The sequence below is a fragment of the Macrobrachium rosenbergii genome, chromosome 2, assembly GCF_040412425.1.
Source record: "Macrobrachium rosenbergii isolate ZJJX-2024 chromosome 2, ASM4041242v1, whole genome shotgun sequence".
NCBI lineage: Eukaryota > Metazoa > Arthropoda > Malacostraca > Decapoda > Palaemonidae > Macrobrachium > Macrobrachium rosenbergii.
In genome coordinates, this window is record NC_089742.1 from 48,666,293 (window position 1) to 48,692,884 (window position 26,592).

Genomic DNA, 26,592 nt, shown 5'->3' on the forward strand with positions numbered 1-26,592 from the left:
GGCTGACTCCCTCCCAGCACTTGCAAAACATATGTTATTCATGTGAAGATAAGATTTTGTGTCACACACACACACACACACACACACACACACACACACACAGAGAGAGAGAGAGAGAGAGAGAGAGAGAGAGAGAGAGAGAGAGAGAGAGAGAGAGAGAGAGAGAGAGGTTGTAGCCATTCCAAAGTAGTGTATGAGGGTTCCCTAACCTTAAAGAAGAGTTACCGAACTGGAGGAGGAGGAGGAGGAGGAGGAGGAGGAGGAGGAGGAGGAGGAGGAGGACTCGTTCGTTGCCGTGGTAACTATAACTACAGTTTGGAAGACTGAAGAACGGACAGCTACACACTATAGTGACTATACTCACGACCAGAGCTGAATCTTCGATCCTAACTCTACTTTCATTAACATGAGAGAGAGAGAGAGAGAGAGAGAGAGAGAGAGAGAGAGAGAGAGAGAGAGAGTTATTTTTCTTCCTGCATCTCTCTCTATCGGTTAATGAGAGAGAGAGAGAGAGAGAGAGAGAGTCATTTTCTCCCTACATCTGTTTATCAGTTAATGAAGGTAGAGTTAGGAGGAGAGAGAGAGAGAGAGAGAGAGAGAGAAGAGAGAGAGAGAGAGAGAGATCCCCTTCCTTTCTGCTGCCCCCTCTCTCTCTCTCTCTCTCTCTCTCTCTCTCTCTCTCTCTCTCTCTCTGGCGCTCAGCCAACCTTGGCATTGTTTGACCAGTGGACCCATGCCAGTACTTTGCACCTCCCTACTTAACACCTCAAAGGAACGTCAGCGTGTTTTTAAAAGTGAGTAGGTAACTAATTCAAACTAATTGCTATCACAGTAATTACTATTATTTTAAGCACGAGCCACTCCAAAGGATACGACTTCCTATAGGCTAAAATTACACAGCCAGTCATGTGAAGAATTTTTATATCACTGTTTTCCTTAATACTGCAACTGTATAATTTAAAATATAGAGTATGAAGAGATATTACACAAATGAGCTTTATCTTTTCGCAGGATCAAGAGATCGGTAAATAAACATTTAAAAAATAATCAACTTTACATTAGGATATATCGGTGTCATATGACCTGGGTCTATTGAACGCCAAAAAGTAAGGCTTCGGTTTCCCGAAACTATGGGCACTTTATAGCACCATAAAAGATTTACGCTCAACTTTCGAGACAGCATCATCTAGAATTTCAACCTGTATTATATTACAGTGACTGTAATCTAACGCAAACTTAAGCTTGCCCTCTCCCATAACAGTAGGAAAATTGAAAATTCGGATGATCTAACTTTCGTATCTGAAAGCGAAGAAAACATTTTCATAGTACCATAAATACACACATTAAAAAGTCATAAGTTCCTAGTTTCATTTTCCAAAGAATACAAGTTTACAATAACCCAAACTTTAAAAGGATTAACCGTTCAATAAAAAAAGACAAATAAAACAACAAATAACTTCCTTTCTTCAATCGACCTTTCACACGTCGGAATCCCACATTCAGGGCGTTTACTCTTACAAATATGACGCCAACTTTTTGGATTTATAGGCCGATTTTCTAAGCTCCAGTCACCGCGAGGTTTACAAACTTTTGTAACCGTTCGCTTTTTTTTTTTTTTTATTTAAAAATCATATCAAGAAAATTTTACAAACAAATACATAAGCTGTTGAAGGCTTACAGTGATCGGTTCCCAGTCTTGAACTTGACGAGAGGATCGGGCTGTTCAAAGCCGTCTACGAATGCATTCGCCAGCTTGGAAGCCTTAAGCGGACAAAAATTATATAAATATAAATAAAGGGGGGAGGGGTTGGAAGTCTTAAGTGGACAAAAAATAAATAAAGGGGGAGGGTTGGAAGTCTTAAGTGGACAAAAAATAAATAAAGGAGGGAGGGGTTGGTTGTCGAGCAAACCACGCCAACCGTGTCCGAACACATTCACAGTCCAGTTGCCGGGTACTATATGCAATCGCTCAGCGCCAGATTCGAGATACATTTCCACATTTCACATTAAAGAGCGCGCATCGCACTTTTTATATCAGCCTATCTTCCGATATATCTGTAATTCAATTTTTTGTCAACTTACTCAGATTTATCTGAAATCCACAATATATTCTGTAAGAAACGTATCGTTCAAAAAGGGGCAGAGCACGCGTACAAACACAATCACAATATCTCTCTCTCTCTCTCTCTCTCTCTCTCTCTCTCTCTCTCTCTCTCTCTCTCAGTGGAACATTTCCTCCTTAACCTGACTCCATATTAATTAGTCTACTTCCTGACGTCATCACAGAAAATTAAAAGAAGTTAACACTTCACTAAAAGCGAGCCTCATTACTTATACCAATCGATATCACAGCTTTCCAAGGCTTTTGGGAACACATATTGGAATTAAAATGATTCAACATCATCATACCCGACATTGCAACATGCTAAGCAAACATCCCATGAATTTGCGACTCGATGAAAAAAAAAAAGAGCACAGATAGAAATTAAAATACAGAAATTGAAATATAAGATACAAGCCAGAGCCCGAGCGCTGAAACCCGAGGCCATTCGGCGCCGAAAGGGAAATTGAGAGTAGAAATGTTTGAAAGGTGTAACATGAGGAAAACCTCGCTGCTGCACTATGAATCAATTGTTAGGAGAGGTTAAGGAAAGTAAGACGGAAGGAAGAGAATACGAACGGAGGTGCATTAAAAGGAATGAAAAGGGGTTGCAGTTAGGGGCCGAAGGGACGCTGCAAAGACCCTTAAGTAATATTAGCCTACAAACAAAAGACAGGCAACTGAGCCTTAGGTAGCATGTAAAGCCACTTTTGCATCAACCAGCACTTCGTTCTCCCAACAACAAGGAATAAGAAACCAGGAAGCGTAGGTGGGGAAAATCCTCATCGATTTATTTGTACCATACGTACACTGGCGTCACACAAACTGAGGTCGTTAATGACGAGAAATGCAGTGGCTGAAATGAAAAGCTGTTCCTCCTCGATTTGAAAGTTCCACTCGTAAGACAATGATACACAAAGCAAAGCAAGGTCAGACTCACCTGCTGTGGAGGGTTCTTTTAGGCCTTAAAATTTAATGAAAACCACATATCTATGCATATATCCCTTTCAAGACTCTGTGTTTAAATCCAAACTTTAAATTGGACCCGCCCCCTCCCCCGAGAGAAAAATCAAGTCAAACCTGTACCATCTAGACCTACTCTTCAACAACCGCGGTAAATGCCATCTGTTGAATAGCACTGAAATCGAGTCACCAACCCATAAATAACTGGGTTAAAAGACAAGAGCTCTTTGCTATATTTTCCCCAGACCGTTTGCGGGAGAGTTAAAAAAAGGCGGGGGCCATTCCATGACCACACCCCCTACCGGCCACATCCTACTCCAGTACGGCTTCGCTCGCTCCGTCTCCCGGTTAATGGCATTAGGCGAAATAAGGCTGAGATGGCGCCCAACCGCCTGGCATAATTTTTTTTTTTTTTTTTTTTACAATCCTGGAAGCCGCTGCCTCTAAGAGCATTTTCCCTGCCGGTTATATACTTTCCAGAGATCGAAATTCATTCACGGAGGCTTTGAAATCGTTTATGTAGTCTACCTAGGGTCGAAAGAAAGGCAAATTGACATTTATTCAAGTTACAAATGCGAGTCAGACCAAGTACGCGTGGAGTCATGTGTTGTGTTTGTGTGTGCGAACACAGCTGAATGCGAATACTCACCGTAACTTTACACGAGAGAGAGAGAGAGAGAGAGAGAGAGAGAGAGAGAGAGAGAGAGAGAGAGAGAGAGAGAGAGTCAAGTATACATGTGCGAATCTAAAAAGGTTATAAATTTGTCCCCATTCTAGACCTACAAAGGCGTTCGACAGAATCTTAACACAAAAGCACTGTCAACTTAGAAGGACTTCTGTCTGGATGGAGAGAGAGAGAGAGAGAGAGAGAGAGAGAGAGAGAGAGAGAGAGAGAGAGAGAGATCTGCGAATCTCAAACGATTATACATTTGTCCCAATTCTAGACAGAAGCTTTCGTCAGAATTTCAACACAAAAGCACTGTCAACAGAAGGACCTCCGGAGCCCTTCCATTTACAATAAAAAAACTAAAAATTAAATTTTAAAAATTCATATACACGCAACGGAACGCACCCAATCCTCGAAAACCGCCAATCACCCTCCCCTACCCACCCACCACCTCCCTCCATCTTGGATCCTGCTGCTACTGCAGGTGTGTGTGAGGTCACTGAACTCTCTTTGACTACTCACTGCTGCTCGATCAAGGCCTCCTTTCGTCTCCATCCCAAGGCATCTGCTGCTCCATCAGTGAAGTTTACTGAGAGAGAGAGAGAGAGAGAGAGAGAGAGAGAGAGAGAGAGAGAGAGAGAGAGAGAGAGTTCCAGCAAATGCCCACATGAATTAAATCAAAGCCTAATCTTACTTCAGAGAGAGAGAGAGAGAGAGAGAGAGTGAGAGAGAGAGAGAGAGAGAGTGTGTTCCAGCAAATGCCCACATGAATTAAATCAAAGCCTAATCTTACTTCAGAGAGAGAGAGAGAGAGAGAGTGAGAGAGAGAGAGAGTGTGTTCAGCAAATGCCCACATGAATTAAATCAAAGCCTAATCTTAGTTCAGAGAGAGAGAGAGAGAGAGAGAGAGAGAGAATATACCCATATGAACAAAATCAAAGCATAATCTTACTTTTCACACACACACTTACAGAGAGAGAGAGAGAGATAGAGAGGGGGGGGGGACCACTAGCAAATACCCACATGAAACATCAAGTGTACCCATATGAAACAAAGTCAAAACCCATCTCACCTAACAGATGTACCGACCTAAATTGCACAAAATATCATAATTTCAATTCATCACAACTTACTCTTAACTCAGGTGAAATACCTTATTCCCAGGACAGCTTGTGCGCTGAATCAGAACTGGAATATAAGATTTGGGCCAAAAGCCGAGCGCTAGGACCAATGAGGTCATTCAGAGTTGAAAGGGAAACAGAGTGAAGAAAGCTTTAAAAGGTGTAACAGGAGGAAAACTTCGCAGTGGCACTGTGAAACAACTAGGAGAGGGTGGAAAATAAGATGGAAGAATGGTAATACGCAAGGGGTTGCAGCTAGGAGCCGAAGAGATGCTCCAATAGGCTTATGCCAGTGGCCCTTTAAAACATAGGTCACGTTGCAAGAGCGAGAATCTTTTTTTTTTGCAATACAGCTCTGACAATGCAATCTTCCGAATGCACACGCAAATTTTACATCTGTTCCGACTTCCTGTTCTGGCCTCGTGATATTCACTGGCAGAATACTGGTAGAAAAAAATGTGCTTTGCATGTTGCAAGCTTGCGTCCAATGCATTAACGCACATAGAGATGGAACGTGTTGGTAATTTATTTACTGATTTTTAAGTGAAGACTTCTTCCTCAATCATTTCCTAATGCTCAGATATTTTTAAGTAATAACTCTCTCTCTCTCTCATTAGAATCTCCAAAGGCATACAATTGAAGACGATCTTGACATTAACTTCCAAATAAAATTGTACCTTATGCAACAACAGATAACTAGGGGCATATAAATGAGTCCAAACCTAGTAACCACTGCGCATTCATTACGGCATATAGGCATACAACTACACACTGCTTAGCACAGAGAGAGAGAGAGAGAGAGAGAGAGAGAGAGAGAGAGAGAGAACTAAATAGACCTACTCCTACACACACACACACACAGAAGAGAGAGAGAGAGAGAGAGAGAGAGAGAGAGAGAGAGAGAGAGAGAGAGAGAGAGAGAGTCACAACTCTGCCATGTCAGCAAGGAAAAGCTTCTAGCTTCACTGTACTTTAAAATTGAGCGTCATTTTGAAAGAACGCGTGAAGGTTCAACACCACACAACCTTGGAACATGAAAACCTTGCCAACAGTTATACTGAAAATTCTTCGCCTCTATTTATTAATTTTTATGCAGTCTGCAACAAACCTGCCGAGAAAACACAAATATTTAAAAATTACAGGGGGGTGGACATTTAAATGCAGAAACATAGCCTGAATTACTATTATACAGGAGATGAATCCTATGCATATGAAACAAGCCCACCACAGGGGCCACTGACTTGAAATTCAAGCTTCCAAAAATATGGCGTTCATTTGAAAGACGTAACAGAGGGCAATAAGAAATACAGAAAGAAGAGATCAGTTACTACAAAAGAAAAAAATAAATTATATAGATAAAAATGTAAGTAATTGTAAAATAAAGGGAGAATCGCTTAATAGGCTTACGTCCATCAACAACCTTGACAATGTCAGTCAGTGCTTCAGAGTTTTACGGTACTGTGAACAGTCAGTGGTCTGAATATCTGGAATTAAATTCGACACGAGAGGCTACAGTCTGTAAATTCTTTAGCCTGGGACATGTCAAAACTCTTACATCCCTGTGATACAATTCGAGGCAGACTGCACGAGCAAACTGTGCAGAACATAAAATTCAAGGAGCCATCTGCCTACTCTTGAAACTATAGGACTCAGCCTTAGAATACTGAAAATCAACTAAGATTATTTCTACATTTTTAAAACTTCCAAAAGAAACAAAGCCATCTTTACACGTGTTAATTAAGTTTTTCGAGGACAATTTGATTGAAATTCTCCTTCCAGTGTTTATTTATTGTGGAAGAATACAAACCCCACAGGAAAATTGTCATCTCTTAGGGTCTTGGCTTTTTTTTTTTTTTTAAGATTTCGTCAATATCTTTCGAAACCTAGACTCTACTGAGTAAACAACGGAAGCATCCCGCGATACAGTCGTCTTCCATCCTGAGAGAGAGAGAGAGAGAGAGAGAGAGAGAGAGAGAGAGAGAGAGAGAGAGAGAGAGAGAGAGCTGGTGAATGGTTACATTCCGGGAAGTATTACCTCGTCGAGGTAATACTCCCTCCCCCCCCCCTTTCTCCCATCTACCCCCCACCACCCAACACAACTCCAACCTACCACAATTGACTAAACGCTAGGCACTTAAATTCTCCTCTTAACTTGACAAGTCTCCCTAGCAGTTACAGTTGTCTATTATTCAACTGAGATTTAGTTAATCTAAATTACTTACATTTGGGTTTACTGACTGATTAAAATCTGTATATTAATCTTCATCTTCCACTTGCTTTCCCATAAGAATGGTTACCTACAAGGTCACGTTATATAATAAAAGTAATACAAAACTATGATAAAGCATAAAGGATGAAGAACGGGTTGAAACGTAACGCACAAGAAAACATGCCTTACAAGTAGAGAGGAAATAGAGGAGAAAAAACGAGAAAACTTAAAACACAACTATAGGCCCAGTGTGAGCAACGGAAACAAGCGTGCAAATCCCGTAGAGTTTTCCACGCCCGCCTTGCAGTATGGACGCGCAGGCGAAACCAAGTCTTAAGAGCACACTTTAAAATGGAGGGGTTGTCGTGTCTTTGAAACCTGTACGGTTACCAGGACTAACCGGATGCAACTTGATTGGGTATATAGGCTAAGTGTTAAAACAGTATCCTACTTTGAAAGGAGCTGATCGATGGTGAACCTACGCAAATCTGTTGCTTTCTGAAGTTCCCGAAAGGCTTCTGAAATCAATTAATATGCAATCAACTCGAGGTGTGTCTTATAAATATTAGCAAGACGCATTTATAACACGAACAATAACAGTTTGGATGACGCAACCAGCAGAATTCAAAGACAGCACTAAGCGTGATCTACAGGAGCCGGCTAACACTCTCTCTCTCTCTCTCTCTCTCTCTCTCTCTCTCTCTCTCTCTCTCTCTCTCTCAGCCACAGGCACACTGACATACACACAAAGAAAATTCAAATTGGCATTATTTTCAAACAAGTCAAGAGGAAAACCATGCGTTGCAGAACTGCCAATGATACAATGCTCAAATCATGTAAGGCTACCAGCCCTCAGAGAGAGAGAGAGAGAGAGAGAGAGAGAGAGAGAGAGATCTGGTTACCAAAGCTGGTTGGTCTCACTGATGAATTTAAATGAAGCAGCCGGGAAGCCGCCTACTGCTTTTAAAAAAATTCTTGGATAAATTTACGTTTATTTTGCTAAACACCTGTGAAGGTTTTTACAGTATAAAAATTACTTTACGACTACTTTTGATCAGTGTTTAACATACACCAAAACACACCCCCACAACATTTTAAGTTAAACGCGGATCCAAAATCTCCATTTATAGATTACGAGATCATTTGAATCTAGAAAACGCCAAACTTAAAGAAATCCTTTGATTCAATTCGTTACGTCATCGCCTGTGCTGAATTTCGCCAGAGAGAGAGAGAGAGAGAGAGAGAGAGAGAGAGAGAGAGAGAGAGAGAGAGAACATGACTCATCCGTCCATTCCTCTCCCCAATCGATCCCGGACCGTCTGGCTTTGCTTGGGTCCGGATAAGCGAAAGGACTAGAAACGTTATCCGGCTAGGCCTAGGGTGTGCTTTCAATGTAGCAGAGTAAGAAAAACATTTCTGTTACCGTTTTGTCAGAGGGTATATTTGCCATATTTTTTTCTCTACTCACTAAAAACGACGAAATATTGATTATATTTTCATTCTAGTCACTAAAAACAAAAGGGTACTGCATGTTTGCCGTGTCACACGCTATAAGTAAGACAAGAGCTGCTTATCAATGATTGATTACAATTTTTTTTTCTACTTGTTCATAGAGTAACTGGTGAAACATTGTCTGCCTTTACCAGCCAATCAATTTACACACCACCAACAAAGCCAGAGGTAATGAACGTAGTTCCTTTGTTGATGGAGTTGTCCTTTTTGAAAAACAAATTGGCAATGTTGCACAATCCTTCAGCTAATTCTGACAAAATGGACAGTTGCAATATATACACACACACATATATATATATATATATATATATATATATATATATATATATATATATATATATATATATATATATATATATATATATATATATATATAAGGTATCGTTTACAGAAAATATTAACTTGCATAACAATGGAAAATTAGAAGGGGGATTCTGGTGACTTGATATATCATGCTATTACAAAGTACCTACATAGAGCATAACCACTGAATATTATGTCACATTTAGCCATTAGGAAAACAGCTCGGCTATTTCATTTCTTACAAAATACACAAAATAACTTACGGATGGGTCTACTAACCAAACATTAAGATAATACATTTGGAGTCAAGAGGACCTTAAAATACTGAAGTTAATACACTTGGCCTGGTACACACCATTTGTGATTTACGCTTGAAAACATTATGGAAGTTTAATTTTGCATAAGCTTGGGGGTTGCTGAGCACAAATAATTAATAAGTGAGGGGGTCATGTCCCCACAGGGTTTGGCATTCATGAATTTCATAGTCAATTCCAATAATGTTTTCCCCATTTAAAATGGAGCACTCATCGTTGACTGTACAATGAAAAAAATATGAGCTTGGATTGAAAGTAAATGACCAATTTTTTATGCCTGTTCCCCAAAGATTTTAGCTCAATCATATAATATAATAATAATAATGGTTTACACATAGGATCCTTGGTAATCTGTCCACATTGAAATGCTAAGGATGGGAGGAAAAACTTCAGAAAAATTATGGCAATTTCTAACTAAGCTCACTTCTTTTCCAAGTTTTGAACCTCAAAACTTGCACTAGCCTAGTGGTATAATCTAGTGGTTTAAGTATGTTTTATTTTCACTAGTTTCCCAGTTATCTAATATTTCATCCAACGCTTTAAACAACTGCATAGTTACTGTGTTCAAACACCTCTCTTCAGATTATGTCACTCACAACCTGAAATCGGATCTTTGTAAAAATCGACATCTGTATCGCAAAAATCCATGAGCAATTGTGACTTCTAGATACAAAATAAGCCTACTTAAAACTTCTTATAATAACCTAACTTGTGAGTTACATCGTTAATCATGGAAGTGTAGATTTAGCCACATTTCGTGTGCACAAGTATACTAGGCGTATCACAGCTTCCTGAAAAATGGGCACAATATGTGGCCTTATTTCGTGCCGCGCATGTGCACAGAGACGATCAAAGCCGCTAGGCCTATTTCTGCTTGTTCATTCAAAAGAAACTGATCAGTGTTCAATTTGGCTTGCAAGTCACACCTCAATTAGTGGTCTGAAATTAAAATATGCAGCTTGCAAGTCACACCTCAATTGGTGATCTGAAATTAAAACAATCGGGTTGCAAGTCGCACCTCGATTTCTGATGTGAAATTAAAATAAGCCATTTTCTGAGTATCTAAGTTAAATCAAGCCCATTCTTTTTACGAAGAGGGCTTTGGTATCATTTGCGCTACTGGCTGTTTTTTTTTTAATATTTTATCTTTTTAGGTTATCAAGGTTTGCGTAAATTATTATAAACTAAACACAGTCACGGCCTATAGAACTAAAAAGGTAAGGGAATACAATATGCCTTTACTTTCACTTTTGTAGACTAACATTGCTTCGTCCTACGGCTGTTGTCAAAACAATTAACCGCCCCCGAAAATAGCTTCTAAAATTGTTAAATAAAAATGTGTCAATCGTAATGGATTGTCACTGGAAAGAACAGATCACAGAATGACCTACCTTTATTGTAAGAACTGAAGCACAGGGTCAAAATTCCGATTGTCACTCTTCTTCTTCCTTCGATTCCAACTGTCGAAACTGGAACCTCCCCAACAGAGCCACTCCTTGTGTAGCTAATGCTAGAGAATGACGGGCACAACGTCCATATTGTTCAAAAAACGCAAAACGAATTGAGCCAGCCTTGGTACGCTACGCCCCTCCAGGTTTCTGATGTTGCGATGGGGTGGCAGACGAGATATAGAAATTGGGTTCACAGGATGACGGCGGCAGGGAGCGACTCTCCAATGTCCGACGAAGTAGAGCTGCTTCCTTCCAATGGACGTCGACTCTCCTTTTCACTCTTTCATGAAAACAATGATGTCTTTCGGTGTTTTCTTACTGGTTAAACTGTCATCACAAACTGTTATTACACTGCGAGACTAATACATGCGGGATACGAAAGGGTAAAAACCAAAGCCCGTGCTTCTCAGAAGAGAGGAACTGTAGAAGAGAGGAGACGAAGTCCGACTACTCTCACTCTACCTCTTCTACGTCTGACGCACGTGGAGTTACTGCAGGCAGCCAAGCTCGGGTCTTGAGTAGCTGCTGCTGGCCTGTCAACTGCCTTTGGCTGGTTGTCAAAAAGGGCCGTCCGTGGGACTGGTGCAGCTCGTAGATTTGAACTCGACCAACTAGCAGCAGCCGCTCTCTTGTCTCGCGCACGGTCCACCCAGCGCAGGGAGACTCAGCTTGGAGTGGCGGGTAATATGAAAAAAAAGTCGAGATAGAGGCCTTTCCCCTGATTCTCTCCACAGAGAGAGAGACAATAGAGTCGGGAGGATGCTCCTCTGATAACGATGTGTTGACGAAGGGCGCTGGGCTCTGTGTGAGAGACAGAGGTACGGTTCAGCCACCACGAAGGGAACTGATCAATACTACAGGTTCGACCTTCCCAATACGCATGACCAGTCTTTGCGGAGGTATACCGGAGAAGAGAGAATGGTTCATAATGGCGAATAAATTGAACATTTAATTATAACTGTTGTTACCTTGAATGATGGGAAATATAAATAAGCATCTTCACTGTTTGATTTCTAGACTAACTGGACCAGAACACACGAACGAAAGCTGTTGGCGCTCTTGCCATATTTGTCTAGATCTTTTTCTTCGCTAACATAATCGTTACTCATAGCGAATTTTTGGACATAATATATACATTTCATTTGGAATAGAATTCGTCAACTAACAAGAACAAATTATAACATACTAAAACAGCAAAAAATAATAAAGTAGATGCGATTGGCGTGGCAGAATTTATGTCGTTGGCTTTCGGAAGATGGCGGAGGTGAGGTAACATAAACACAGGAAACATTCGTTTTTCTCTGCCATGCCTATTCTGTTCTACATTTGAATTTGACTGTGGAATTAAATTACTCCATTTTCATGTAATCATCCTTCTAAATTTCATTTATCGAGTCAGAAACTGACGGTACCTTAAAAAATCATAAGATCGAATTTTCTACAACATCCGCGGTATCGCCGCTTACGGCTACAATGGCAGAGATTGCTAAGTCGGGTTTATGAAGTTTATTTTGATTCTCCAAATGTTTTCCTAAAGAAATAAAGTCATTCGTACGACCAAATGGAAGAGTAGGCCGTTTACTTAAAATGTAAAAGGGAAACACAAACGGGAAAGATAAAAGGAAGAAAACAGTATAAGGAAAAACAATGATCGGCACCTGAGGCCACATCCCTCCACGCTGGCGGGGAAGCAAACCCATTCGCCCTTCCCACGCAGCGACAAAGAGAATTAGTCCTGGTGACGTCATCCTCCTTCCCTAAACGCCGGATACCATATTTTTTTTTTTCTTCTTCTTGACCACTGCATTTGTGATGCCGTGAGATTTGTGTTCTGCGTACTTTATTTTTTGTTTCAAGATATGGATCTCTCCTAGATAGTGACCCCCACGGGTTTTAACCCGGTATGTATCCACCTTTGCGGCGTGTTTAGTAAAAAGCCCTTTTGCAGATTACCGGAAAAATATAAACAAAAGACTGAGAATATCATAAAGATAATGACCCCCAAGAAATATGAGACCTAGATTACGACCCCCGAAAACCTTTGGGGGTCACTATCTAGGAAAGATACCAAGAAATACATGAAGAACCATCGTATTACGTCATACATGCTGTATATATTTATAAGTGGGTCCTGATATTTACCTACGATGTTTCAGTTTCGTTCCGCTACACGCTCGCGAAGCCTAATGGTTTTGATTATTTTGTCAGCATTTCATAACAGGGAGGAGGAGGAAGAGGAGGAAGAGGAGGAATCTTTTTCTGACACACACGTGGCTTTGTTTTTGTTGCATTATTGATGATACCCTTCTAAGGCTGACGAGAACATTCTACGCTCCAAGGTCTAGAGAATACGCTCATTCCGGTGCTTTCGCTCGTAACCTTACCGCCAGGCATATAGTTTCTGAGCAAGCCAGCTGATTTTGTTTTTTGGTGTCCAGATAACTGGAGACTATGATCATATGCTATGCCAAAGAGACCATTTATGCATTTAATATATATATATATATATATATATATATATATATATATATATATATATATATATATATATATATATATATATATATATATATGACTATTTATCACATCACCGTGATTCTTGTGGCCGACTGGTTAGTGTGTCACTGTAAGTCCTGATTCCCCCGTCCGTCGCTGGTTCGATCCCACGGGACGGTGGACTTATTATCACCTAAAATTCCCCTTCGGTAACATATATGAAAATATATTACTTCCGAGGTAGAGTGAATTGATATTAAAGGACGTTTGTAGCTTTCTGATTGTATATGAATCACGGTGATGTGATAAATAGTCATAATATGGCTACATCGACAAACGCACTACACGCCAACATGGCAGAGGTGGGGTGGATATCGCTTCCAAACGCAAAACACCTGAGTTCGACGGGTGGGGCTGATGGGAGATGGTATTCATTTATACCTCTTGTGGCCGACTGGTTAGTGTGTCAAAGTCCTGATTCCCCGTCCGTCGCTGGTTCGATCCCACGGGACGTGGACTTATTATCACCTAAAATTCCTTCGTAAACATATATGAAAATATATTACTTCGAGGTAGAGTGAATTGATATTAAAGGACGTTTGTAGCTTTCTGATTGTATATGAATCACGGTGATGTGATAAATAGTCATAATATGGCTACGTGCGACAAACGCACTACACGCCAACATGGCAGAGGTGGGTGGATATCGTCTCCAAACGCAAAACACCTGAGTTCGACGGGTGGGCTGATGGGAGATGGTATTCATTTATACCTCTCTTGTGGCCGACTGGTTAGTGTGTCACTGTAAGTCCTGATTCCCCGTCCGTCGCTGGTTCGATCCCACGGACGGGTGGACTTATTATCACCTAAAATTTCCTTCGGTAACATATATGAAAATATATTACTTCCGAGGTAGAGTGAATTGGATATTAAAGGACGTTTTGTAGCTTTCTGATTGTATATGAATCACGGTGATGTGATAAATAGTCATAATATGGCTACGCGCGACAAACGCACACCATGGCAGAGGTGGGTGGATATCCGAAACACCTGAGTTCGACGGGTGGGCTGATGGGAGATGGTATTCATTTATACCTCTTGTGGCCGACTGGTTAGTGTGTGCCACCGCCACCGCCACCACCACCGCCGCCACCGCCACCGCCACCGCCACCACCACCGCCCGCCACCGCCGCCCGCCATCGCCACCGCCGCCACCACCACCACCGTCGCCACTTCGCCACCACCGCCGCCACCGCCGCCGCCACCACCGCCATCGCCACCTCACCACCGCCGCCACCGCCGCCACCGCCACCGCCACCGCCACCGCCACCACCACCGCCGCCACCGCCACCGCCACCGCCGCAGCCTTTGAAGAGAGAATCTCTCTGCCTTTATTTATTTGTTCATCGACCCTTAGGAAATTTAAGGAAATAATTAAGGAGTGAGGAATGAGGTCATTGCTTTCTGGATGCGTGTATATATATATATATATTTTTGTGGAGTGGATCACGGGGATTCCACAAAGCTTTCCTCCGAAACCCATCCCCAAATAATTCTTGTGTCGCCATTATGTCCAATCACGACCGACTGAATACGTGACACTTCGGCAACTGATGGAAAATGGTGTGGTCCTGGGCGAAGACGCCGGGAACCGCCGCGGTATTTTAAAACATGTTACATCGCTTGGCGGTAACTGCAGAGGGTCGAGTCTTCCCGCTGGCCCGGTGTGGCCACTCACTTAAGATACGTTACATTTCAAATGGTCGCGGGAACCTCTTCCCTGCAACCTCCACGCTTGCCGCGTCTGGTGTGGCCTAACCCTGAGGGAGGGCTGCCCCTTGGTTAGTACGTACACGTGGGGAAAGATACGTAACTAGGATACGTATTATTACTCATAGACATTTTCAGAAGGTATAAAAGAGAGATATTTCTTAACCGCCTGCCAGTCTGCTGTAGCAGCCTCTCACAGCAAGGATGGAGATCGTAGGAGCTTGGAAAAAATTCTTCAACAAGCGGCCACTTTTTGGTCTATTTATCCTGACGATGTTGGTCCTTTTTATCGGGTGTCTCAGCAGTGCCGCGGTGACATATTTCATTGTGAGCTCACATTATGAGAGTCTACCACCAAACGCCTCAGGAAATGTGACCACACCCCAAGCATCGGAAGAGTGCTTGTCCCCAAATTCCACCGGTGGCAATGTTATTGGCGATACAACAGGTGGAACTGAAGTTGACGCATTTGACCCAGCGTCTCTCGGCTGTACCGCCATGAAGAAGATACATCGCTTCTCCGAATTTATCGGAGGTGCTGCCAAGACAGGGCCGGGAGGATTCGTTATGTACGGTTGCGTTGACGATCCCAGATACCGCCCGGGTTTTGATCACCAGTGCCTTCCAGATCAGCACTTCGGCAGGATGAGGGCATTTAGCTTTACTATGACTAAAGAGGACATCTCCTATGCGTGTGAACTCAAAGTGAAGGACTATACAGAGTGCAGGTGGCAAAACGTTCATCGTTACCGACCAAACCTAGATCGTAATCTGGACTGTTTCCCCTTCTGATGATGAACCCCGCCTGAACTTCTGTGACGAAACTGCCTTTCTTGACAACGCAGGTAAGTGTTTCACATTCCATCCGTCTTTCATGCACAACTTGCCTTTGCTTTTTTTTTTTTTATTTTACATAAGGCGTTCTATTCTCAATTTTTATTCCTTTTGAGAAATGTTTGCATAACAACAACAGTAATGAAAAATGATATATGCTTTAAGATTAGACTTCTCAAGATCCAAAAAGTCTCCGTTGAAGAATCTGGTTAAGTAACACTGAACGAATCTTGTGTAGTGAGAGAGAGGTTTGTGAAAAAATTATACCTAAGTAAGCAGTGATCACTCATGTAAGAGTCATAAGTAATCACAGGAAGTTTCCGTTTGCCCTCAGATACTGGTGTGCTTATTGGCCATGATATCAACCCCGGTTCTTGGGAACATCAACCCTAGTTCTTGGAAACAACCGAGGTTCTTGGAAACATCTGCCGTGGAACATTCTAGGCGTTCTCCTGTCTAGAATAATTCGTCGCAAGAACTGACTCACACCTGTCTCCCGTGGCCGATTCTACAGTTGATTTAGTATTTTATTTACACTATATGAGGTAGCTTACTGAATATTTATTGGTATGATAGAGGCTACTGAGTTCTCTGCTAGGTACAGTAGAAATGCCTGTATTTATAAAAAGGGTAACATTCACATGTCTGTTGCACCATTTGAAAAATAAATCGCAGTTCTCCATCTCTCATCTCAAGTACTCTCTATCCCTCCCTCCCTCCCTTCCACTCCTCTACTCGCCTCTCCCTCCTTCCCATCCTCACTCCCTCCTCAGTCACTCCTCTCTCTCTCTCTCTCTCTCCCATCCCACATCCTCACACCCTCTCTCCTCAGTCTCTCTCTCTCTCTCTCTCTCTCTCTCTCTCTGTACGAGAGATTTGGAAAGGCGCGCATCCTTCCGCTGCAGTCATTATTTTATTTAGCTAGTCCGCCCTCTAGTAAGCCTAGGAAGTGTTCTGATTTACAAGCTATTTGTCGTAATTTACTCTACTGGGTTGTGGTGTTGTGATCTCTCATTTACAAATTTTCTCAGGGTTATAATGTATTCCCGGATGCCAGCCATGCGCCATAAAAATATATTTGATACATATCTCTATAATTGTGGTTGCTATTAGCGAGCCTGGCTCTTATAATACATGTGTTAATGGAATGTAGATTAGAACTAATTTCCTAATACGTAAATGTTATTGTATAACTTTATCAGGAAGAGTGAAGACAAGCTAATGATGTTACGAAAATGTAATGAATGAAATAAATGTATATATGATTTCCAAAGTCTTTCTTGTTGCCTATTTCAGCGTTTAAGGCCACTTTAATGTGCGCGAGCCATCAAAATACAAATCGGAGTCCAGTAGTTTCCTCTTTTTAGAATTCAGAATATTAAAAAGTGTCTAATGAAGGTGGCATTCCTGAAGTTAATAAAGTGACTCATTTGACTCATTCCTGACTGAAACAACTGTTATTATAAAGTTCTGTACTATGTCATTATTTTACTGTACAAAAGGAAAGTCTTAGTTGTTTAAATAACAGTTAGGCGACGGATGTGTTCGTCTGGGCCCCTCGTATAGTGGAGGACCGACCCCACACCCACTTCCCCCCTCACCCCCTATATGAGGGAGGCGACGTGGACCCTCCCCCTTACCCGCCATTTGAGGGATGGGACGATTCCGCCACCCTCCTTCAGATGATGAAATCAAGCACGTGTGCGCCGAGGTTGAGTGACGCAATTCCCGCCGTATGGTCGCTAGGCCGAGGATCGTACCGGCCTACCGGCCACCGGTTCACTGAGTTGTATTTGAGCACCACTGCCTGCTGGAGTCACAAAATAGGGCCCAAGCAAGCAACCTTAACTCTAGAGAAACAAAAGGCTATGTTTTTATGGCACCAGACTCCTACACGGGGGGAAAACGGCGTATGTTGAGGGCGGGGGAGTATATAGTCTATAACTAAGGTTACAAAGGATCCCAGACAATGAGAGCACATTTTGCGGTTCCAATACCCTCGTGATGATCGTGCCAAGGGTACAAAGGTTTATTTCACGACTCTAGGAACTGGTTGCTGTGATATCGTCGACAAATTTGGGAATATTCGTAAAAATGACGGCGCTGATGAGTCATCATTCCCGCCGAGTTTGCTCTGAGCTCCCGGAAATCACACGATGTGTGAAACAAGTGTTCATTTTGAAATAATTACACTTAGATAAAAACGGTCGAAAGGAGAAGATCATAAAACTTTGAATTAGAAGATGACAGAACAAATATCAAATATAAAAATTGATAAACAATGACATCCGTGAGTCATTTTCCCTATACAGATCTTCCACTTCGGTCTAAATAGTGCTTCCCCTATTCTCACAGATCTACCACTTCGGTCTAGATAGCGCTTCGCTAATCTCATTATTTGGAGTGGATGACTTTTATAAATACGAGGTCAGTTTGGTATATATTTGAAGTATATACGATGTCATGAATGTACTGTGTTCTAGAACGTTGCTAGATGTATATATACACACACGCATATACTGTATATATATATTATATATGTATGTATATATATATATATATATATATATATATATGAGAAGATTTATACCAGTTTTGTATTGCGTATTAACCCAACATTTTACTTTTAAAATCTGTTTAATTGTCACTGGCATCTTACTTGTTCATGGAAGTCTAAACATACAAACATTCATGCGCAAATACACACATTTGTATACATACATACAATATATGTATATACAGTATATACTGTATATATATAATATATATATATATATATATATATATATATATATAAAGGGAAGATAGAAAGAAAGACTGAGATATTCAGATGACCGAATGGCAAGTGCAATATTCCGTAGTCTCATCAGAAACCGTGTCCGCTGACGTCGATGTCAGTTGGTGCTCGTGGAATCGAAGGTATTCAAGGTCTACCTTCGAAGTCTCCGCCTTTCTTTGACCATACAAGAACAACAACAACGACAAAAACAGCTCAGTGGGAAAAATAACGATATTAGGCAAGGCTGATGGCTTAGTCTCATTCTGAGGGCGTGTGAGCTTTCCAAAAGTGTGCGCAAGAATAGTCTCAGTGTGATGGTTGCTGGTCCTTTTAATGCCGCTGAGACGGCTAAGGTGTTCTCATACCATGCTCATTCATGGTCGATGGAGCAGTTTATTCACTCGCGGAGTCACTTCAGACTTACGTTGATCTCAGGATCCTGGTTGATCCAGACATGACAGAGATTCGAAACTTACCTACGTCATTCATCTGGGACTATTGTTCTCGCTTGACCCCATAAGCTTGGACGATTGTTTCCGTTAAAATAGGTTTATCGCTACATCAATCCTCTTCCTGTATTGATGAATACATTGATGTGTCATTTTTTGTCTGCCTAAACCAGAAGTACTGATAGGACACGCTTCGCCCTTATATCTGTAACTTCCCAGCAACTTGTTCAACTTCCCAGTCTGTCTTAATACTTATGACAGTTCATCTTTAGAGAGAATTCCCTGGTGGAACTCAACGATTCAGATAATTCGCTGAAAAAAGTTTTTTTTAAATAATTCTGTGAAATTCAGGAGCCCACAAAAATGGTGGGAGAGAATTTAGGAGGCCCGCTGTTCTCAGAATTTAGTCCTACTGGCTTGAGAATTTGTGTAACTTCGCGAATTCCTAATTCTCAGCCAATCCTCGTCGGGAGATTTTATGCCTGTGGCTTCGTTGTCAGTCATTGCCACTCGCATCAGACCCCATAAGGTCTGTTGCGAGTTGTGGGATGATGGTTATTTCCTGTTTGAAGCAGTTCCCCGTTGGATGAGTCGGTAGAGTTGTCGGCTAGCACTCGCTAGGCCCGAGTTCGAATCTCCGGCCGACTAATGAAGAATTAGAGGAATTTATTTCTGGTGACAGAAATTCATTTCTCGCTATAATGTGGTTCGGATTCCACAATAAGCTGTAGGTCCCGTTGCTAGGTAACCAATTGGTCCTTAGCCACGTAAAATGAGTCTAATCCTTCTGGCCTGCAGCCCTAGGAGAGCTGTTAATCAGCTCAGTGGTCTGGTAAAACTAAGGTATACTTACTTTTTCTGTTTGAAGGCATGGTCTCATAACGTGTATAGAACAGGACTGATGTGAATTTCGTCAATCACATCAAAACAGACTTCAGCAGAGGACCTATAGCATTAAGAAAGCTATTTGAATAATAATAATAATAATAATAATAATAATAATAATAATAATAATAATAATAATAATAATAATAATAATAAAAAATGTAATTCTATTCTCTTCGAGCCGACTTCAAAATTCTAAGAGGAATTCAAGGAATATAATGTTAGCATTACTGACCCAAAGTTCCTGTTTTTCTAAGATTCCATTGGCGCGTGCTATTATTATACACGAACGAGAATACGTGACGTAGACAACTCTATTCTGATTTCAACAAAAATATATAGTGTACGGTTCTTGAAACTTCAAACTTAGAGGATGCATGCTTTTGTCTATCGCGTGATATTAACTCCGAGAGATTTTGGAAGCAAATGCAGGAGTTTTTGATGATCACGGATAATGGGAGAGAGAGAGAGAGAGAGAGAGAGAGAGAGAGAGAGAGAGAGAGAGAGAGAGAGAGAGAGAGAGAGAGAGAGAGAGAAGGGGGAAGAACTGTTCGCTCGTCACAGATTCTGGGGGATTCTTCCCCTTCAAAGGATCCATGAATTTTGGATGTGGCTCTAGACTGATGGAGGAAACGACATTGGGGGTTGGGGGGAGGGGTTTATTTGACCCGAGGATGCTGAGAAAAGATATTTAAATCTTCATGAAGAGTGAACGTTTTGCCAACGATAAAGTTCCTGTGATAAGTTAGTTTTAACACACATATATCTATACATACGTAACAGGTCCTTTTGGGGCAGGGCTTGTTTTGGGCAGTTTGCCAATCAGTGTAGGACACACGAAAGAATAGAGTCATATGAATGTATGCAAAACCCCCTGTCGTCATTAGGGAGTCTCCCTAACGGGAAAATGCGTCGCCAAGAGGATAGGACTCTGTCATTCATGCGAATTCTGGCGCGCGTGAGTACTGTACATGATGACATGCACGTAGTACGGATTTCGTTTAAAAATAGGACTGCGAAAGACGATTACTCTCTCTCTATCTCTCTCTCTTTCTACACACACACACACACACACACACACACACATATATATATATATATATATATATATATATATATATATATATAAACATATAAACATATATATATATATTAAATATATATATATATATATATAATATATATATATATATATATATATATATATATATATATATATATATATATATATAATGTCTAATGAAAGATGTGATTAAACTCATGGCTATCACGTTGCCATAAACCAAGAATATGGGTCATTCAGGTGTTCTTTGTTCGAGGCTACTGATGAAGCACACTCACGCACACACACACACACACACACACACACACACACACACACACATATATATATATATATATATATATATATATATATATATATATATACATACTATATATATATACATAGGTATATAATGTATATTATATATATATATATATATATACATACGTACACGTGTAGCGCAGACCACTATATATATATATCAGTAAAGTTTACAGAGTACAAAAGGAATGAAACTATACGATAACAGGAATCTCCAAGCGCTGTCACTCGGAGGCCTTCGGAAATCGAAAAATAAAGTCGGGAATGTAATTCTTTCAATCAACTTGTAAAAAAAAAAACATGAAGACTTTTCAAGCCTTTTTCGAATGGTTCGTTTTCTGTACACAGGAGGGAAAGACAAAATGAAAAACGGAAAACGAGAATAGAAAGAAATATAAAAAAAATATAAAAAAATAAACGGAAAACGAGAATAGAAAGAGATATAAACAAATCAAAAAATGTTAGACGTCCCTGTTTTCTTTTCAATTACGAAAGCGGTCATGAATACAAGAAGAAGAAGAAGAAGAAGAAGAAGAAGAAGAAGAAGAAGAAGAAGAAGGAAAACTCAAGAGCAGACGAGGAGGACTGGTGGGGGAGAACATATTTGAAGATATGCCAAATATTAGATTATATACTCCTCGACATACGAACGACCCTATACGTATACAGTACTTCCGCGTTCGGAGAACCAAACCTATTGTCTGAATTGCTTCGTCGCTTTTCTGCGACACCTGTCGTTCCGTGGCTGTAGGACAGGGGTCGGGGGGAGCCAGACAGATGCTTCTGCCGCTGCCGGTGCTCTGAAAACACCTGTGCCCACCATGTTTGTTCACGGGCACTTTCACGGAATTGTGGGCTTGATGAAGTTCAATGGTTGTTGTGTGTTCTCTCTCTCTCTCTCTCTCTCTCTACACACACACACACACACACACACACACATATATATATATATATATATATATATATATATATATATATATATATATATATATAAATATATTTCCCTATATATATCTACCAAATCTCTCTCTCTCTCTCTGATCTCTCTCTCTCTCTCTCTCTCTCTCTCTATATATATATATATATATATATATATATATATATATATATATATATATATATATGTATGTATATATATGTATATATATATTGAGCCAAGTACTATTTCCCTTTCTGACGAAGCTACCTACTATGCACAACTGTACAACCTACTATCCCCTCACTGGCTCATAAACTAGTCGACTGATAATGGGGGAAGGGGAGCAGATCTCCTGTCTAACTGAAGTGACGAGATATACAGATACGAAGTGATAATGATCAATGCCACAATACGCAGTGTATGTCACAAGAGAGAGACTTTTTTTTTAACATTTCTTAGTATAACATGCTTTTGTTTGCGCTCAGTGCATTTCTTAATATTTTGTACGTTTCTTAGTATACTATACATTTGTTTATGCGCAGTACATTTCTTAATATTTTGTATGTTTCTTAGTATACTATACATTTGTTTATGCGCAGTACATTTCTTAATATTTTGTATGTTTCTTGATATACTATACATTTGTTTATGCGCAGTACATTTCTTAATATTTTGTACATTTCTTAAAATACTATACATTTGTTTATGAGCAGTGCATTTCTTAATATTTTGTACGTTTCTTTATATACTATGCATTTGTTTATGCGCAGTACATTTCTTAATATTTTGTACGTTTCTTTATATACTATGCATTTGTTTATGCGTAGTACATTTCTTAATATTTTGTACGTTTCTTGATATACTATGCATTTGTTTACGCGCAGTACATTTCTTAATATTTTGTACGTTTCTTGATATGCTATGTATCTGTTTATGCGCAGTGCATGTCTTAATATTTTGCACATTTGTTAATATACTATACATTTGTTTATGCGCTTATATTTTGTACATCTCTTAATATTCTACGCATTTCTCTATGCGCGGCAAATATCTTATATTCTTCACTTATTGCACATTTCTTATTATACCCTAACTTTGTATTGGACATTTCTGGACCATATATGAACAAAGAATACAAGTAAAATTTACTGTCTAATGAAAAGTGACCCCTAATTTTTTGACAGCCTAAAATCGGTGTATTCCATATTCATATTGATAATCGTCTCATTTGCTCTACTGAATTTTAAGTGATATAAAGCACGGAAGCTCGAACATAGATCGTATTAAAAATATATTCTTTACCTTTATTTTCATTATCCAGTGCTCATACAGAAGAACTCATATCGCCAGGGAAATAAAAAAAAAAAAAGGTTCACTGATAAGACTCGAAACTCACAGAGGAATGCACACAGGTGTGTGTAATTAAGTTATTTCCAGTTCAGCATTGCTAGAATGATCATTTTTGTTTTTTAGGAAGAAATATGTTAAAAAGACACCACACCACGAATTACCTCCACCTGTAATGAGATTCTACAAAAATAAAAGGCTTTCTTAATGCACTATACATTTCTTAATGCACTATACATTTCTTAATATTTTGTACATTTCTTAATGCACTATAAATTTCTTAATTTTTCGTACATTTCTTAATGCACTATACATTTCTTAATATTTTGTATATTTCTTAATGCACTATACATTACTTAATATTTTGTACATTTCTTAAGCACTATACATTTCTTAATATTTTGTGCATTTCCTAATGCACTATACATTTCTTAATATTTTGTACATTTCTTGATGCACTATACATTTCTTAATATTTTGTACATTTCCTAATGCACTATACATTTCTTAATATTTTGTACATTTCTTGATCCACTATGCATTTCTTAAGATTTTGTACATTTCTTAAATCACTATACATTTCTTAATATTTTGTACATTTCTTAATGCACTACACATTTGATTATGCACAGTACATTTGTTACTTACTCTGCAGGTAGCATACTTTACCTGGTGACTAATTTTTTGCTCTAATTAAAGAATTGTTTTCAGTAATTTTGTTTGGAAATCTTACTGAAAATCACCACGCTTAAACGACATACTAGTGAAAAGTTTTAATCGCCTCTCTCTCTCTCTCTCTCTCTCTCTCTCTCTCTCTCTCTCTCTCTCGTCACGTGCGAGTGTTTGTTGTGAGCGAGCAGCTGAATAAGCTTGGTTTACACCGCACCAATAAGCGCCGTCAGAGAGAGAGAGAGAGAGTGTGTGTACCTCACACATGTGTGTCGACAAAATCTTTTGACCAGCAAATCGATAACGAGTATCATAAACCGGCGTGTGACTGTGTTCAATTCACACTGTAAATCTTGGCCCAATTATCGTGATTTTATGACGTAATCTCTCTCTCTCTCTCTCTCTCTCTCTCTCTCTCTCTCTCTCTCTCTCTCTCTCCATGTTGCTGCAGAATAACAGGATTATCGTAGTCAATTTGGATCGCATCAAGAATAGTTTATAATGCTGAGTTAAGGCAAGGTATTTGGCACGCCGTAACTTCTGCGTAATGTAGGCAAGAAGAAGATATTCCAGTTATCGAAAGTATTTCCTTCCTTGGGTAAATATCACGTTAGAGGAATGTCTCAATGGTGACGTAATTAAAAAAAACGATTTCCTTCTGAAAAATCTGCTCGAGGGTGAATGGTACGAGTTTCAGGAATAGCGATATTAGTTTTTAGTTTTTTTTATGAATTAAACAAACAAGAGGAAAGATAAAATGTGGGAAGCTTAGCGTGAGAGGAAACGGTGAAACTATGCCTTTATTATTATTATTATTATTATTATTATTATTATTATTATTATTATTATTCAGAAGATGAACCCTATTCATATGGAACAAGCCCACCACAGGGGCCATTCGCTTGAAATTCGAGCTTCCAAAGAATGAGGATTTTGAAGCAATGGACTTTTTAGACATTTAATAAAGGAATGATGGAAGATTTAGAATCGAACATTTGAAGATTTAATGATTAATGTTAGGATTTTGATAAGAAAGGTTTTTAAAGCAATGGACTGTTTTAGACATTTGTATGAGAGAGAGAGAGAGAGAGAGAGAGAGAGAGAGAGAGAGAGAGAGAGAGAAGAGAGAGAGAGATTAATGTCGTTTGACATGGTTTACTAGAGAAAATTCTTAATAATAGTTTTTGATAACAGATTTACGATTAATGTCATATATATAGGATATTTTATATATATAATATATATTTATATATTATATATTTATATGTATGTATGTATGTGTATGTGTGCTGAGATGTATCAGAAACTATCTGACAATTTCTAAGAGAAGAATATATATAGATTAATATATATTATATATGGTATAGATATAAATAGATGCATTTATAGATATATATATATATATATATATAATATATGATTATTATCACTTTGATAGATTCATTTATCACACATTACACAGGTGAAAATAAGAAACGGGGGTGTAGGTCCTGACCGGTTTCGACTTTATTTCCAAGCCATTGACGAAGGACTGATACAGAGTGAGAAGTCACAAATATATATACTACAAGAACAGTACTGACGAACATACACAACCGTTAGATCCATATCCCCATAGGCCGGTGTGTAGGAGTGGCCTTAAAACTCATTTGGCTAAAAATCACAATAGACTCAGGGGACATTGTGATAAACAGACCATACCCACCAGATGTGACTGGTGTCATCGGAGTTTGAAACATTAACATTACTACCCAACTGTGTTTACAAATATGATATCCTATATTTACATATATCTCTATATATATATATATATATATATATATATATATATATATGAAGTAGCAGTCTGAAATAAGGTAGTATCTTCTGAAATCGACTATTCTTTCTCGAACACAGGTGAAGCATCATTTGTGATAAGACAACCAAAGTCTAGAAAGAGCTCAAAATCTTATCATTTTCTAATCACGCAAAAAAAAACTCTCTTACTCAACGACGCTGAAACCCGTCAATAAACTTTAAATATATGTATGTAGACTGTGTAAAAACAATAAAGAAATATGCACTGTAGAAACGCGAGAAAGATACAGAATGATAAAGTTAACCAAAAAGATAACTAGACAAATCAACTAGCAGCCATGGAACTTCCATTTCTGCATTCGGAGAATGTCACTTGAGCGTTGCCTAACGAAAGATTATAACACCACATAACAACGACTTCCTGCGTACTCCCGTTACGTCATCACAGGAAATGACGTCACTGTTGGTTAAGAATTTCAGCCATAGAGAAGCTTCTTCGCACTCGAAAGATTCTGAGACACTAAAATAAGAAAAACGCAGTCGGAGAAATGGGGGATCTCCAGAGCTCGGTTAAAACTGAACTGAACTGAATTGAACATAGAATTTAGGCCAAAGGTCAAGCACTGGGACCCATGAGGTC

General features: G+C 39.6%; 1 protein-coding gene and 1 long non-coding RNA gene across 2 annotated transcripts in view; one reads left to right on the plus strand and one right to left on the minus strand.

The window, feature by feature from the left end:
• Window positions 1-11,544, minus strand: part of LOC136846466 (influenza virus NS1A-binding protein homolog B-like) — a 33,488-nt gene extending 21,944 nt beyond the window's left edge. The window contains exon 1 of the mRNA XM_067117267.1: window positions 10,582-11,544. The gene's annotated coding sequence lies outside the window, so the exon portion shown is untranslated. The remainder of the gene's footprint in view (window positions 1-10,581) is intronic.
• A 3,537-nt stretch (window positions 11,545-15,081) lies between these two features.
• On the plus strand, window positions 15,082-17,008 carry LOC136846444 (uncharacterized). The gene is made up of 2 exons (XR_010855396.1): window positions 15,082-15,752; window positions 16,076-17,008. It is a non-coding gene; the product is annotated as an uncharacterized lncRNA (long non-coding RNA).
• The last annotated feature ends 9,584 nt before the right edge of the window (window positions 17,009-26,592 follow it).